This window comes from Mya arenaria, chromosome 6, assembly GCF_026914265.1.
Source record: "Mya arenaria isolate MELC-2E11 chromosome 6, ASM2691426v1".
Lineage (NCBI taxonomy): Eukaryota > Metazoa > Mollusca > Bivalvia > Myida > Myidae > Mya > Mya arenaria.
In genome coordinates, this window is record NC_069127.1 from 74,503,542 (window position 1) to 74,519,183 (window position 15,642).

General features: G+C 34.0%; 1 protein-coding gene and 1 long non-coding RNA gene across 3 annotated transcripts in view; both read right to left on the reverse strand.

Moving 5' to 3' along the window:
* Positions 1-8,635, reverse strand: part of LOC128238673 (death-associated inhibitor of apoptosis 1-like) — a 52,317-nt gene extending 43,682 nt beyond the window's left edge. The window contains exon 1 of one of the 2 annotated variants that reach the window (XM_052954811.1): positions 8,564-8,635. The gene's annotated coding sequence lies outside the window, so the exon portion shown is untranslated. Of the gene's footprint in view, positions 1-8,469 lie in introns of both variants that reach the window. The other variant, XM_052954810.1, reaches the window with a different exon arrangement.
* Positions 8,636-9,644: 1,009 nt separating this feature from the next.
* Positions 9,645-11,388, reverse strand: LOC128238682 (uncharacterized). The gene is made up of 3 exons (XR_008261754.1): positions 10,149-11,388; positions 9,849-10,041; positions 9,645-9,751 (listed from the first exon to the last, which is right to left on the reverse strand). It is a non-coding gene; the product is annotated as an uncharacterized LOC128238682 (long non-coding RNA).
* Between the last annotated feature and the right edge of the window lie 4,254 nt (positions 11,389-15,642).

A 15,642-nucleotide genomic window follows, 5' to 3' on the forward strand; every position in this document is an offset into this window, starting at 1 on the left:
CTAACTACGTGAAGGATTTGCCATATCAAAAATCTAAAAAAAATCCGTCAACGTACAATTATTCAATCGTAACAACTCGGCCATCTCCGGCAAGCTTCGAGATAGACCTCGTAAATAGTAGTAAGGATATACGAAAGTGCGATGCGGCTGCAGGCGATTAACACCGTTTTCAATCCGCGTAAAGAAGGCCCATTGTAACAACAAGGAAATGGATTGTGTTAAATTAAATGTGCTTGTTTAAGAGAAAATATTTATTGTAACCTCAAAAAATGTTCGTTTTATGAATATTTAGATGTTTTCTTATAGTTGAAGCACTCTATTTCCTCTAGAAAAATCGTGAGCACACAGAAAATGTACTTGACAGTCATTGAAATAATCATACGGTTCATGGCATGCATGAATCATTACATCGGATTAAATGCATGCATGGACTAAATGTCAACATTTTCTCAACAGTTATAGGAATACCCTATGAAATGTAAGTTTTAAGTCATACTTTGCCGTGTTATTTTTCACACCATGCCTTGCCATTAAAACAATATTATTATTCTGTAAAATCATTGATTGCATTGTGCAGACTTTTGTGAATTGTGGTAGGATGGGTGTTAGCTTGGCACCCAGTCAGCTTTACCAGCTGAAATCTATGCATGCTTTTACTTCAGCATTATTGGGTTTGGGCTGCAGATTTTTTTTGTGTAAACAGTTCTGTGGGGTTCAGTTGAGGTGGGGCGGTGACTATCCACGCAGTAAGCTCAATTGTTAGAGTACCAATACAACGTTCATGTGGATATGCACCAGATAATTGTAACCACGGCCTCCCCAGGTCTGGGGAATAGTGGGGACTTTGACTTTCAGTACAGCCAACCCCGGCTAAAATCCCAACCCTGCGCGGACGATCCAATGGCAAAATCCCTGCCGAATGCCCCCACACCCCAGGGACTCTAGGTAAGGTCCATTCCCCTCTATATTTTAAGCGAAGATAAAACCACCGCATTCAACCAGCACTGCAGGGCCACCTGATAGGTAAAAACACGGCCCAATTCCCCTGGTTAACCCCAGTATTCCCCGGACCTGGGGTGGCGGGGTTTACAATTGACTGGTGGACTAAGTTGACAGATCTTGTCTTAAAATTGTATTTGTTCAAGGCAGATCATGCTTCACTTTACTTCCTAGGCTGTGGATAAAACCCACTCATTAGAAGTTTCCTTACACATTATACTTGTCTAAATCTATAATTATTAGTCTTAATATCTTTGAGTAAATTGTCATTTTTTTATTAAAAACAACAACACCAAAAGAGTAACTGATAAGATACTCAACTGATTTATTTTTTTGTAAATAAAAGCCTTAAACAAATATTTAGCCAGGTTACTTAGCTTTTCATCAATGTATACCAGACTTTTTTCAATAATACTTAATCTATTTTGAATAATTAGTCTTTAGGTCACTCTTCACCAAATGACTCTTTAATGTCCAACTCCATAAAATGCATACAAGAATAATTACAGTTTGGATCAACATGTCTCTTAATTTTATTTTTAATATTAGTCAAGTAATAACAGAGCCATGTGTATGCAATCCAATGTAAAACTAATGATAAATTAGGTTTTGCTCCCATTTTTACTTTCATTTCTGTGCCAAGCCCTTTTAAGTGCATTGAGTCTTTTGGGAGACTTCACAATATTTCTGGCGCTTAATCCCCATATATGGCTTTAAGTTGCCATACAAATTTAAGTCTTCATTACAAAATATACTGTATGTCTCCACTTTAACCATAAACACACAATGAGACTATTTAAAGCATTACCATGTGTCAGAATTATAGATCTTTCTTTACATTTTATTTGTCTAATTGTATTACCGGTCTCTTTAGCAATATCCTTATGCCTCTTTGAGTACTTGGCTTGACAGTTTGGTTTTTAATACATTGTTTTGAATGTTTTATTTGTACACAACAATGATAATGATGATGATGACACTATGCTATGCCAAAACCTCAACACATTTTCTTCAAACAAAAAAGGACAGTCATTCAGAATAACTTTTATTACATCATTTGAGAAAATAAACTCATACAATCAACGAAATAAACATGCATCTGTAAAATCACAAGTCATGTTATGTGTTCGTTAAATTCAACTTAATAAAGAAAATAAATATTGGTTGCAGTAAGCAATGCGCATCACTTCTAATAAACATTCCAACAGACTGAAAAATAAATCAACACAAATGGAAAAACTGTTTGCAAGTCAGCTAGTATCTTATTTTATGCCTTATCAGATTGCTATGCATGCTGGAAGCTTACAAAATCACTCTAAGTCTGTTGCCTAAGAAGAAACAAGTATAGACATCCTTTTCCTGAGGTCAAGAGAAAGTATCTTGGAGGTCTTGAACTCACAACCTTGAATTTGGGGCTTATCTTCTAGACCACTTTCACCTTTTCACATTTTAAAGAGCCCAGTTTACAATATGGCATTTGCTCTATTAACAGATTTTCTGAAGTCTTAAAAATTGAACTGAACAAAATAGTTCTCCTTTATTTGGTCTGCCGATGCCATCTGTTTCTGTTTTTGTAGTTATCTTCCCTCCATAATATAGGAAAACCACTTAAAGCGTATATAAATCCTTTACCATTTTACCCTTTTAAAATATATGTTCGGATTTATTTAATAATCACGGACCAACAGATGACTTTTATCTTCAACTTCACATCAGTATGTAAGTCATCAAATATTTGAGATGACAAGATGTTCCACTGAACGCTTTGTTTCCATCTTGCACTCATTTTTCCAAGGAAGGCGTTGCAGTTGTGTTAAGATGATTGCCATGCATTGCAGGTCAATCCTCATACAATGGCATTTTTGATTACATTCGGATTCCAGTGCCTGAAATAGAAAACAGATAATACAACAATAATAGGAATTATATTTTCAGATCAATTATTTTAAAAGCCTGTACAACAACAGAAAAGTATTCACAAAACATTAAGTGCAACACCAATTTAAAGCTGCATCCTCACAGTTTTACTGTTCTGACACCTTTTTTATTTTTGTCTTTAACTTAGACAATTGGCAATTATTGTGCAAATGTATGGAAACCAGTGATATTAGACTGCTGACATAATATCAGATCACAGTCTTTCATATACAAGTTTGAAAATACGGTAAAAATTCCTCCAACTAGTCATATAAGGTCACACATAATAGAACAGATTTTAATTGTTTGGAAAATATTTTTTTGTTATTGCTTTAAGCCGTAATAATTAATTATATATGTGTAAATTTAATTTAATTACTCCTTTGGGCTTTTGAAGAATGACCAAGAAGAACTGTCAATCTGTGAGAGAGCAGCTTTTAGCTCTGGACTGCTGGTTAATTAAAAAATATAAAAAGAAATTGTTATCATGTTTAAATTCATCTACAATGTTGATATTTTAATACTGTCCATCCTTGTTGGTTAATTGTACAAACATGCAGTTACTTTTGGGCTTAAACCAATAGGATACTTGACTGTTAAATTATTGTCCGAATTTCGAAAATAGCACAACCATTACCTCATCAGCCTTTTTTCATTAGAACAAGCCGGGAATCAGAGTCAGCTGCACCCCTGGTACCATACTCTTCTCTGAAAATGACAATAAGATTAAAATTTAATTGTCTGCATTTCATTGGCACAGTAAAAATGTCAGCATTTTTCAATGTTTCTGCATCACCACCACTGGTGGATATCAAAGAATTTAGTCTTGAAAGAAATGTGTGCTGGTTTATGCGTTCAAACTCATTTTGTTAAACCAATAGAATGAAGATCTAATTTATTTAGAGAACTATATTAGTGAACAGGGCCGAGGTATTCAATTGTGCCATTACATTAAGTTGTTTGCTACCAACACTCACGGACATATAAACCATACATCCTTAGTTAAAAGCATGTAAATTTTAATTATAAAAAATTAAAGTTAATGATATGAAATGTATGAGATAAATACACTGAGAGAAAGAAAGTCTAACCTATTATCGATCTAAGTAAAGTCAGATTCAGACTTATTTGTTATTAAAAAAAATACAAATAGAGTATTTGTTTTCTTAATTTTTGCCACTGATCACTGGAGCTTCAAAATTGTTATTTACTAAATTAGAATCTGTCAAATGAAAGAAGACTTTACCCCACCCACTAAGAATTAATGACATTTCCAATTAGTTTCTCATTAGGGCTCTTTTAAAACTATTTTTATATTTTATTAAAATACAATAAGTGTAAAAATAACACTTACACACAAATAAGTGGTAAAAGTTCGCTCCTCATTCTGTCTTTGGACTAACATATCTCTTGGTTGTTTGAACATCTTCTTGGTCGGCCATGATGGACTATTTTCTTCCGACCCGTATTATATCCGAGGCCATATCTTGATACTAGCCGAGGAGTTCCGATTGACAATTATTTGGACTATAAATATACATGCCTGCTAGTTAGTTCTGGCTTCCATAACTTTATTGTTGATATTTATTTTTTTGATGTTTACAACACATTAACACATAAAAAAGATGGTAATATCCATGGCCTAGTGGTCTCCGTGGCCTAGTGGATAAGCGTCCGCCTACGGAGCGGGAGGTCGTGGGTTCGATCCCTGGCCGCGTCATACCAAAAGACGTTAAAAGTTGGTACAAGTAGCTCCCTTGCCTGGCGCTTGGCATTTAAAGGGTAGTGCTTGGAAAAGTGGTGTACTCAGTACTGGTTTAACCCAGGAAAGTTGTACCCCGTGTATCGGTGCTTTACACCGAGCACGTAAAAGAACCAAGGGGTCTCTTCGAAAAAGAGCTAGGGTCTCGCACCCACACTTCCTTGTATCCCACCACTGTCTCTTCAGCGTGCTGTCCCTTCAGCAAAAACAAAGGACCCCGTTGGAAATAAGTGCTTGCACTTTCACGGGTTATCCTTGATCGCAAGGTCTAAAGAAATACATACATACATAACGTATTCGCTGAAGTTCTTAAGCTAGCCAGCTAGTATGTGTATACACGAACAAATTGGGAGCAGGACTTTTCAAACCCAAGAGTTTTCAACCCCTTCTAAAAACGAAGATTTTTCAAACCCAAGAGTTTTCAACCCCTTCTAAAAACGAAGACTTTTCAACCCTTAGACTTTTAAACCCCTATTTCAAAGACTTTTCAACCCGTACCTGTTTGGACTTTATAACCCCTAAATCAAAGAATTTTCAACCCCTAGTTGAATTATTTTAATCGCCATATTGAAGACTTTTCAACCCCTAAATCAAAGACTTTTCGACCCCTATTATTTGTTGTTTTTTGCCATTGATTTTTTGCTTAAAACTTAACACATTAATTGCAAATAAATTTGTCTGTTATTTTTACGCTCTTAGAGCACACGTCAATTATACCAATTAACACATTGTTATTGAAATAGAATTAAAGATGTGTTTGACCACACTTTTGTTGTCTAGATAACAAAATAATTGTATGATTATAAAAGAAACTAATTGCACAGAAGGTGTCATTTTAATATATTTTAATAATAATTTATCGTAGTGTAATAAGTTAAAATTAAAATAATTAAGTATTAAATAACATTAAATTTAATTTCCTGGGTTGGCTTATGAAACTCAGAAAACTATACACCTATTTTGTTGTAGTGTAATACTTTAACATTAATTTCCTAAGTTGGGTTATGATACTCCCGTAAAACCCGTACACATTATTTATTGTAGTCAAAAACAAAGACATAAGTTATCTTAGTTTAACAAGTTAAAGTAAAGTCAGATTTTTTTGCCTGGTTACCCCGAAAATTTGTTGTATTATTCTAAAGTGTATTAAATATTTGAACGAATTAACATATATATAATGGACAACGTTATGACCATACTTTTGTTCTTTAATTAACAAAAATTGATAATTGCAAACGCATAGAAGGATTTACAGAACAAACTCAATATGTTGCTTGTAGAACACCGATAAAAACTTTCACTTAAACAATTATCGAACTTTCATTGATTTTAAAAAGGCCAGCGGTCAAAACATTTTGTTTTTAATAGTACCATATTGCTATTTCAGTACAGTTCGATTTTTGTTGTTAATGTAAACAATTACGTATTATCTAATACTTCTGAGTAGGGAATTGGGTGTAGGGTAATAAGTTAAAATTAAGCTTATTTTTGTTTTGTTTTTAAACCCCGAAACCATACACAATATTTATCAAGCTGCTCATGTTTTGAAATGATGGCCATCAGGGTATTACAACCTTAATTAACTGTCACTTTCAAGTCCCTTTAACCTAAATTAAAGGTGTTATGAAGCCCCTTACTCCCTTTAGGAATTTAGCACCATGTCACATGTGTGATCTTCATTCCATTCTTTAATTGCATAAAACAATACATCGATTATAGATTTTTTTACATATATACCATTTCATAATAAAATGATGTCTTTTAACCTAAGAAAAATAAACATTTATTATTATATATGTTACCCCGAGTTATGTTTATCATTTTATCAACACATTTGAAAAGCATAATGTGGATTATTCACTCTTTAAAAATGTTTCATCCTGGCTTGACATAATTATTATTCTATGTTATTCTTTTTGTAATTTGATAGCAATTGAAACTCAGTGTATAATACATGTTGAACAACTTTAAAGGCATTGTATACTTTCATATTTCTTAAACTTTCTCTGCTAAATATGGATATTTTGAAATATTATGAAGAATTTTATTTGAAGTTCAACCCATTTTGGTGTTTTAAAAATGTTTTTGGACAATCATAAAGAAAAGATATTCTGTTTCAACTAATTTTGGGAGCAGTACAATGCACATGATATATTGTGTGAGAATTTCCTCATGGAGAAAAGGGAGGTTTATTTCTAGGTTTCTCCAGGCGACTGAACAGCTAAATGAACAGTCATGCATTTTTTATTATTTATTTCCATGTAAATATTTAATATGGATGATTGTATTATCATGTGTTTCAAGAATGTATATTTTTTTTTCTTAATATATTCTTGATTTTTAAAATAAATTTCAAAATCTATTGCTTAATGGTGTACTTATTATCAAATAAAAAGTGAGATATTAAGGAGTTTAAAAGTCTTTGTTTATTAGAGGTTGAAAAGTCTTTGTTTTAAGGGGGGTTGAAAAGTCTTAGCACTTTTAGGGGTTGAAATGACAAAGGGGTTGAAAAGTTTTTTAATTTCATAAATAACAAAGGGGTTGAAAAAACTTGGGGTTGAAAAGTCTGACAGCCAACAAATTTACCCACGCAACGCAACTATATCGTAGATGCAAGCAGGGCACCAACGCATGCGCCGTGAATATTTTCCGGTTGCGCAATGTCCATGTCGGCATATGCGTAAAGAAATAAACAATGATTGTAAATCGTGTTAGTTGGTTCGTCGAGTAACATGTTTTAGGAAATTCGGGTTTGAAATTGCATTTGTTTTCGTTAAAACTGTACATTTTCTTAAAGATTCACACTAACTCTACAAGGAAAGTCCCAAATGTAGAGTTTGGTTAAGATTTGATAAAGTTATGGCTTCTTAAACAGGGTCATGTCGGCAAATATATGGAAATTCAGGGTCAATTCGTCACCCTTTACAAAGATAATAAAATAAAAAATAATTATTTTTGGTTTTGCCAATTATCACAAGTTACAGTTACCACATCATGTTCTTACTAAAAAATGATAAAAAAGGAAATTGATACCGGACAGGGGCGAGGTGTGTCAAAACAACGCAACATGCCCCTGTGGTCAGGTGCACCTAAATGGAGATCTTTTGCCCTATTCTGGCACCCTGCTGTCTTTTTACTATGCCCTGCTATGCCATTTTGTTTGAGAAAGCTGCCTTTGATTATTATAAAGTTTGAACTATATTTGATAGTATCATGTGCAGAATATTAGGTGGAATTTATGATTCAGGCCGAAAATGGTCCACAAACAACAATATGATAATAATAAATAAAGGCTACGAAACAAATACAGTTGTTTCGAGTTTTCCAGATCTTGGTTGGTTCTGGATTAAAGCAATTGAAAAAAAAAAAATCAAATATATCTGAATGGTACAAAGTGACCGAAATTGGAGTCAGTGGAGAGTACTGTACGATAAACCTTTTATGTTCTCCATCCACGTTATTAAAAAATCAATAAAAACACATGTATTACAAACATCAATTTGACAGATAAACCTTTAGCAGCATACTAAAAATGCATTTATGGAAAATATTAATTTCCTATAACAAGTTTGAAGCCGTGTATTTAAAAGCAGAAAGCGCAAAAATATTAAATGATTGGTGAATGCTAAAAGATTTACTGTGATTTTCTATAGTCTCATAAGGTAGAAATACTGTATTTAAAATTATTTCCTTCAAAATAAACTCGGTATCCTTCATAAGAACCATTGTTTTAGAGATATTTTCTTCATATAATATTATAATAAACAAATGTTAAATATGGTAAATCTTACTTGGGAGTAAGAGTGCATCTTTAACGACATAATTACATCCCAATTTGAAAATAACTTCCGTTCTACTTATGGTATAATAAAAGCAAATACAGACTATTAATTGTAGGTTATCATCAGGAACTTTCAAACAATTTATTTCGAAATCCGCAAGTTATTTTGGTCGACGTTTTATTACTTCCTTTTCGCTGTAATCTTACTTCCAGCTTTTCGACATTACTTCCCTTATCAGCCCAATCGTAACAACTCGGCCATCTCCGGCAAGCTTAGAGATATGCACACCTTGATACTAGCCTAGGAGTTCCGATTGTATTTACGAGGTCTATCTCGAAGCTTGCCGGAGATGGCCGAGTTGTTACGATTGTCTCGAAGCTTGCCGGAGATGGCCGAGTTGTTACGATTGCGTGAGCGTGTATAGAAAAAGAAGTCGACCAAGTTATTTACTACCAGTCGGAATACTAGACTTACCGAAAATCGCTAAATTACCGAAATCACGGATACTGGACTTACCGAAATACGATTATTTACCGAAAGACGGATAAAATTACCGAAATAAGCATGAAAGTTACCGAAAGACGCCTTCTAATGAATTTCTTTTATTGTTTTTATATTAAAATAATCAAATTCATTACCAAACCAGATTTTAGAAAAAAAAGATTAAAATATAATGATGTTATCAATGTAACGGACATTACCACGGACCAGATTTAGGGATATTACGGACCATCTTGAGACACTTACGGACCATGATTTATAATGTTATTAACATTATTATTTTTTTTAATTTATTCACTCCATCGTCTTCATTCTTTAATAAATACTTGTATATGAGTGCTCAGTATGATATGACACATGACAATTGTCTTCCATCTAACTGTGAAAAATCCCGTGAAATTCGAATATATGGTTAGAATCTAATTTCCTGTGAAATTCCAGGTGTATAAGACCAATGTACCCACAGTAAATAAGTGTATAGTAAATATATTTTTTTATAAAATAATATGCAATATAATAATGAAAATAATGAACGAAATTTAAAAGATCGGCAGTTAAAACAGACAGAAGAAACAAAACAAATAATTTCCAAACAGTTTATTTCCCAAAACGAATCGAGCACATATAAATATACACATGATTGACGAATGTAATACAACAATAACAATGTTGGAGTAGGTCTAGTTGTTTCTTTGTGGCGAATACGACGTGGCGCCTTGCACTAGCCGGGACCATTACTCGGTAGAACTCCTCTCTTAGCCCAGCGAGGAAGTCCATGTCGATCTATAAACTATCATTAAATATAGTTTAATAACCAACATAAGTACAAACCTCGCAATCGGGACACGTGTATGTTTAATCTCGTATAAAATGAAATGAATACGAACCTCAAAATCGGCGCAATCAGGTTCATGTGGACGTATCCTCTTCCTCGTCCTATTGATTGCACATCTTGTGCAGGGCTTCAAGACTCGGTCTGGCTGCCTCGGGCTGCTCTGGGCCCTGGTGTTTGACAGTTATGTCCCGCACTAACACGTTCGCCGTCTCAAACACCTATTGTCTGGCCACCGCTTTTACCTTCTAATACAAAAAAATACAATATAGTAACCACTGCATATTTTTAATTCAAATCGTTTTTTTACTTTACTCTTTAGATATTTAAGTACCATCTTGCAATCGAAACTAACCTCGGTCTTTATTTTGATGGCGGTCAAGAGCCCCCGGGCTTAGGCTCATGGTTGTGGGCTCCCCGGCGACTCGATATTCAGACCCACGCTGTTTCACCGTAGCTGGACAGCCACTGTCTTTCCCTCTGACGCTCCAACGCCAGTCAACCGTCCCGTCCTTTTCTTTACGTAGGCGTAACCGTCCGACGACACCAGCTTCAAACAGCCACGATCCGAACCGCCCTCGACCATCTCGTAAGTGATTGGTGCGTTCTCTGGACTGGCAAGTCAACCACCGTCTCGTCTTGCAGTGATATGCCGTGATAAATATATTTATTTTCATTTTCCGTCGATAATATATTTTCAATGTCCGTGAATATTTAATTTGAATGGTAGTGTCTTATGGCTATTCTTTCTACAGATATTACATAGATAAAAAAAGATAATCAACTTACTTTTCGTGGTTTTCAGGGAGTAGTTCACTGTCGGGCCGAGTCACATCAAAATCGGACTTATCCATGTCGTACTCGTCTCTGAAGAAGAACATTATGAAAAATATTTTTTGAATTTTTGCATTACCTTACTATCACTTTTTATTTAAATGTTTTCCTGGGTATGCTTAACTAAGCGTATAGATATTGATTTTACAATGGAAGCTTGATTGATTTCGCATTTTATAAAAGATACGGACACTCTTTTAATTATTTATTTTAAAAGCTTTGCCGTTGCTCACTGTATGTTGTTTATAACATTCGTTAGTACAATTGAGCCCAATTGGCTCGAACGCATACGGACCAGCGAAAATACCTCGAGCCTCGGAAAATTCGAGCCAAGTGGGAATGCTTACCTTCAGCATAATGAAACAATTTCGGGCCAACGAGGATTTCAAGCCAAACGAGTTAAAACCAACGGGATTCTACTGTTTACCTACATATACACCATGAAAAATAGAATCGAAACTTGAAAATATATCATATTGGTGAAATTGAACTCCGCATGTCAAATCTACTTCAAATGTGTTAACATCATCATGAACACATTCTAGGGCACTGTGCATTGTCTTCATACCTTGATCGGTGAAAGAACATATTTTGGCCGACATACAATCATTATCATTGAGTGACTCATTTTCTGTATAATATTGACACCCCCCCCATCCGGAACCTCTAATAAATAACAAATTTCCCCACGATCGTGTCTGTAAATCTTAGTAATACAGCTGGTAATGGTTCAGTTTTTGCTGTTCATACTACCAATACTGTTTCTGCTATTGCCACTGTCATCACCACCGCAACAACACCACCGACGCCACCACCACCACATTTGTGATGACGTTGCTTCCCCTAAAACCACTGACGCTGCTGTTGATACAGTTGTTGTTGCCACTTCTACAGCTTCAGATATGACTCCAACTACTAACTATCAAGTAACTACTTGTACTGCTGTTAATCTCGCGATAATCAACTATAAGTAGTTGTCAATGCGAAGGACCTTCATTTATTTACTCATAATAATGAAGGCACGAAGTAAAAATGACATTTTTTCGCAGAGTTTCAACATCAATCGAAAAAAAAACCTCGGTATCATTTTATTTTGTGCACATGAGTCAAAATATTAGTTTAAACATTTATACCTTACAACGATTGTGAAAATCATTATATCACTTGCTCTTGTTCAGGCACGATTTTTACGCGGGAGTGTGATCTTGTTTAGTGGTGGAAATCGGAGAATGTGGTGATAAACCAAATGTCCGACCCTATACCAAACTCACATGCGCCCACGCCAGGAATCGAACGTTGGATCCTTTTGATGAGAAGCGAGCGCGCTTACCAGTGCGCTAACCGGACAACCAACCCGGTAGTCGATAAAGTGTGACCCATGGGCCATTTTTGAATAATGACTGGGTCGTAGTTCCATTTGGGTTTATATACATCCTTACACAGGCTAAATCCTAGAAGCCTCTTGTACAACAATTCAGTAATGCATTTGATAAATTAATCGACATCATCTAAGCTGGAGGCGCTATTTTAATACATTTAGATATTGCAGAGATACGGAATATAGTAAGATATATATATGTACTTGATGTTTTCAATTTTTAAACATAACTCAAATGCTTGGTTTAGAGATTAAATCCGTTGTCAAGGAGATTTTTAAATTACATCAACGTTTTAATACTTAGATAATCATAGTTCAGAAAATCACGTCTATATTCAGTAACAAACCATTATTGAAATGTTTGTGTTATGTCCGACAAGTATTGAAATATAAAAATTGAGATGAAGCGTAAAACCTCAGAATCATGCACTATTCCAAAAACTGACTAGAGTCATTTCTCCAATGCAATTCATTCTGGGCGTTATGACCATTAAAATTTCGATGATTTAGCTATTAGCAGATAACTGATAAAAGTTGCCTGGAGAATCACAAAACCATTGACTGGACCATCCTGCATATGCCAGGTATATGTAGGCATGGCCTCTGAAAATAAGGGTTTCCTTTTTAATCGAAAATTGGATAAGATTTCTTGGCATGATTTTCTCCTCTTTTTTTTGCTGTTTTATCATACGGAGTACATTCCCTTTAATGAACTTTACACTAACAATCAACTTTAATGATGGAAGCAATGTTCATATACGCTAGTCATATAGGTTTATCAGTGACAGGACAAGTAAATTATATTAAAATTATCATCAATTTACATAACCTTGTCTTAAGTAATGACAGGCACTTTCAGTTTGGGGGCATTCTTAAGGTTATTTTTATTTATTTATTTATTTCATGTGAACAGAAATGAAAACAACACTTATGTGAAAAACAAAGTCAGGCTTCTCGCGCCTACAGCCTTTGTACGCTTTCAATGCGTTCCTTTATATATGAAAAACATTTCTTATTAGTATGATTACCTTAATAACCATCGCGAGATGCTCATGCGCGGATGATGCGGTTTTAATTCTAAGCTGCATTGCCCCGAATTCATTGATTTAGTAAACAATTAACATTATTGGGCTCCAAAAACGCACATGGATGATTTTGATTTCATAGAAATGAATGGGTATGATATATTCACTAAAATAGAAAATCTATAGTTACTAATTCACGCAAGTCAGGCGGTGTTGCGCTTTTAGTTAAAAGTAATATATCTAAATATCTAACGATTGTTAACACTGATAGGTAAGTTAGTTTTATGGTTCTCCATAAGTAAAGAATTAGTAAAAACAGATACAGATATTTTATGCGGTGTAGTATATTTAGCACCTGAAAATTCTTTATTTTTAACAGAGGACCCTTTTTCAAATATAAAGAGCGATCTTGAGAAGCTTTCTCACCAATACAATTATTCTTGCATGTTCGGAGATTTTAATGCCAGAACTACGTGTTTTGATGATTTAACTTTTGTAGATAAAGAATTTGCTAAAAGGCAATGCTTTGAAGCAGTTAACGATGAGTTTCTATGTGAACTTAGTAAGTTTGAAAACTCGGAAAATGTATTTATTAAACGCAATAATAGTGACAAATCCAGTAATAACTATGGAAGTAGGCTTATCGAATTCCTTCAGCTAAATATTTTTTATATATTGAATGGACGAACACATGGTGATATGACAGGAAACCCCACCTGTAAAGGCCTTTGTACAGTTGATTATTTTATGTATACAACAAGCTTATTTAAGTATATAAACTGTCTTAAAGTAAATGATTTTTGCCCAATTTTATCCGATGCACACAACTCTGTTAGTTTGCCATACAACTTCGAAATGCAGAATAACATGCAAAACATTTTCAACAAGGGAGATAAACTGATCTTATGGAATAATGCAAAAATTAATAGATTAATTGGAAGCATTGATCAACAAAAAGTATCTATCCACGAACGTCTCAAAACATGCTCCGAATAAAATATTTTTACTCAAGAAATAGCAGATAACATTGTCGACTCATTAAATAATGTATTCAAAAATTCGTGCGAAAGTGCATTTTTCTTACAAATTCCAATAGTTGTAATAAATTGAAAGATCATGAACATAATATCATGCCAAAATGGTTCGGAACAAAATGTAAACAAGCACGCAGAGACTTTCACCGGGCTAAAATATGTACAAACTTCGTAAAAATCTACAGAATAAGAAAAATCTAAACACTAAAAGCAAATTATATAGATTAACGATGAATAAATTCAAAAATAAAGGTAAAATCAAAAATATTGATAACTTACGAAACTTAAAAATCAAAGACCCACGTAAATACTGGAAGTGTTAAAGTAATAAGGTTAGACGATTTGCACAATTTCTTTAAAGAAGTAATTTTTTCTCCAGATGTAGAAATAGCAGATATAGACGAACACAATTATGACATTAACAAAGAAATTAATGCAAGAATAACCGTCGAGATTGAAAAAGCAGTAAAAACACTCAAAAACAATAAGGCGCGTGGCATCGATCATGTAAAAAATGAGCATATAAAAAGTACGTTTAATATATTCAAAGATCTATATGTAATTTTATTCAATTTAACCTTAGACAAAGGAGTTTCCCCGCAGTGTTGGACAACCGGTGTTATTAACCCTATCTATAAAAATAAAGGTGATCCTAGCCGTCCGGAAAATTATAGACCAATTACATTATTTAGTTGCCTTGGTAAATTGTTTACTTGTATGATAAATAATCGCCTCGATAAATACGTTGAATCCAATAACCTTATTGATGACAGTCAATCCGGTTTCAGAAAAGGATACTTAATCATTTAATACAGTATTTAAATAACAGAAAATAAGAAACAATTTTGTGCATTTTTAGACTTAAAGCAAGCATTTGACACTGTATGGCGATCAGGCTTATGGCAAAAACTAATTAATACAAATATCAATGGAAAATGTCTGCAACTTATACAGAACATATATAACAACAAAAATCGTGTGTTACGAAAGATTCAGAATACTCAAACTTCTTTTCAAGTAAAATTGGCGTCCGCCAAGGCGAAAATTTATCCCCGCTCCTTTTTTCGCTGTTTTTAAATGACTTGCACACCTATTTTACCCAAAATATAATGGATGACGGTGTTGATATTCAAGATCCTGCTCATAATGACAATATGCATACGTTCTTTAAATTATTTATTTTATAATATGCTAATGGCACAATTATCATGTCAGAGACAAAAATAGGACTACAAAATGCTATTAACACATATTCCAATTATTGTGATACATCTATATGGAAACTAACAGTCAATACCACAAAATCAAATATAGTTGTTTTTGGTAAAGGTCGACAACGGCCCTTTGATTTTAAATTCAAAAATAACAACTAAGAAGAAGTAAACGAATACAAGTATCTCAGGATTTATTTTAGTAAAACCGGTTCATTTGCTAGCTGCAAAAACATATAGCTTCTCAGGCAACACGTGCAATATATAGTCTAATAAGAAACTCGAATCGCCTATCATTACCTGTTGACCTAAGAGTAGAACTCTTTGATAAAATTATTAAACCTATCTTGTTATATGGTGCAAAAAT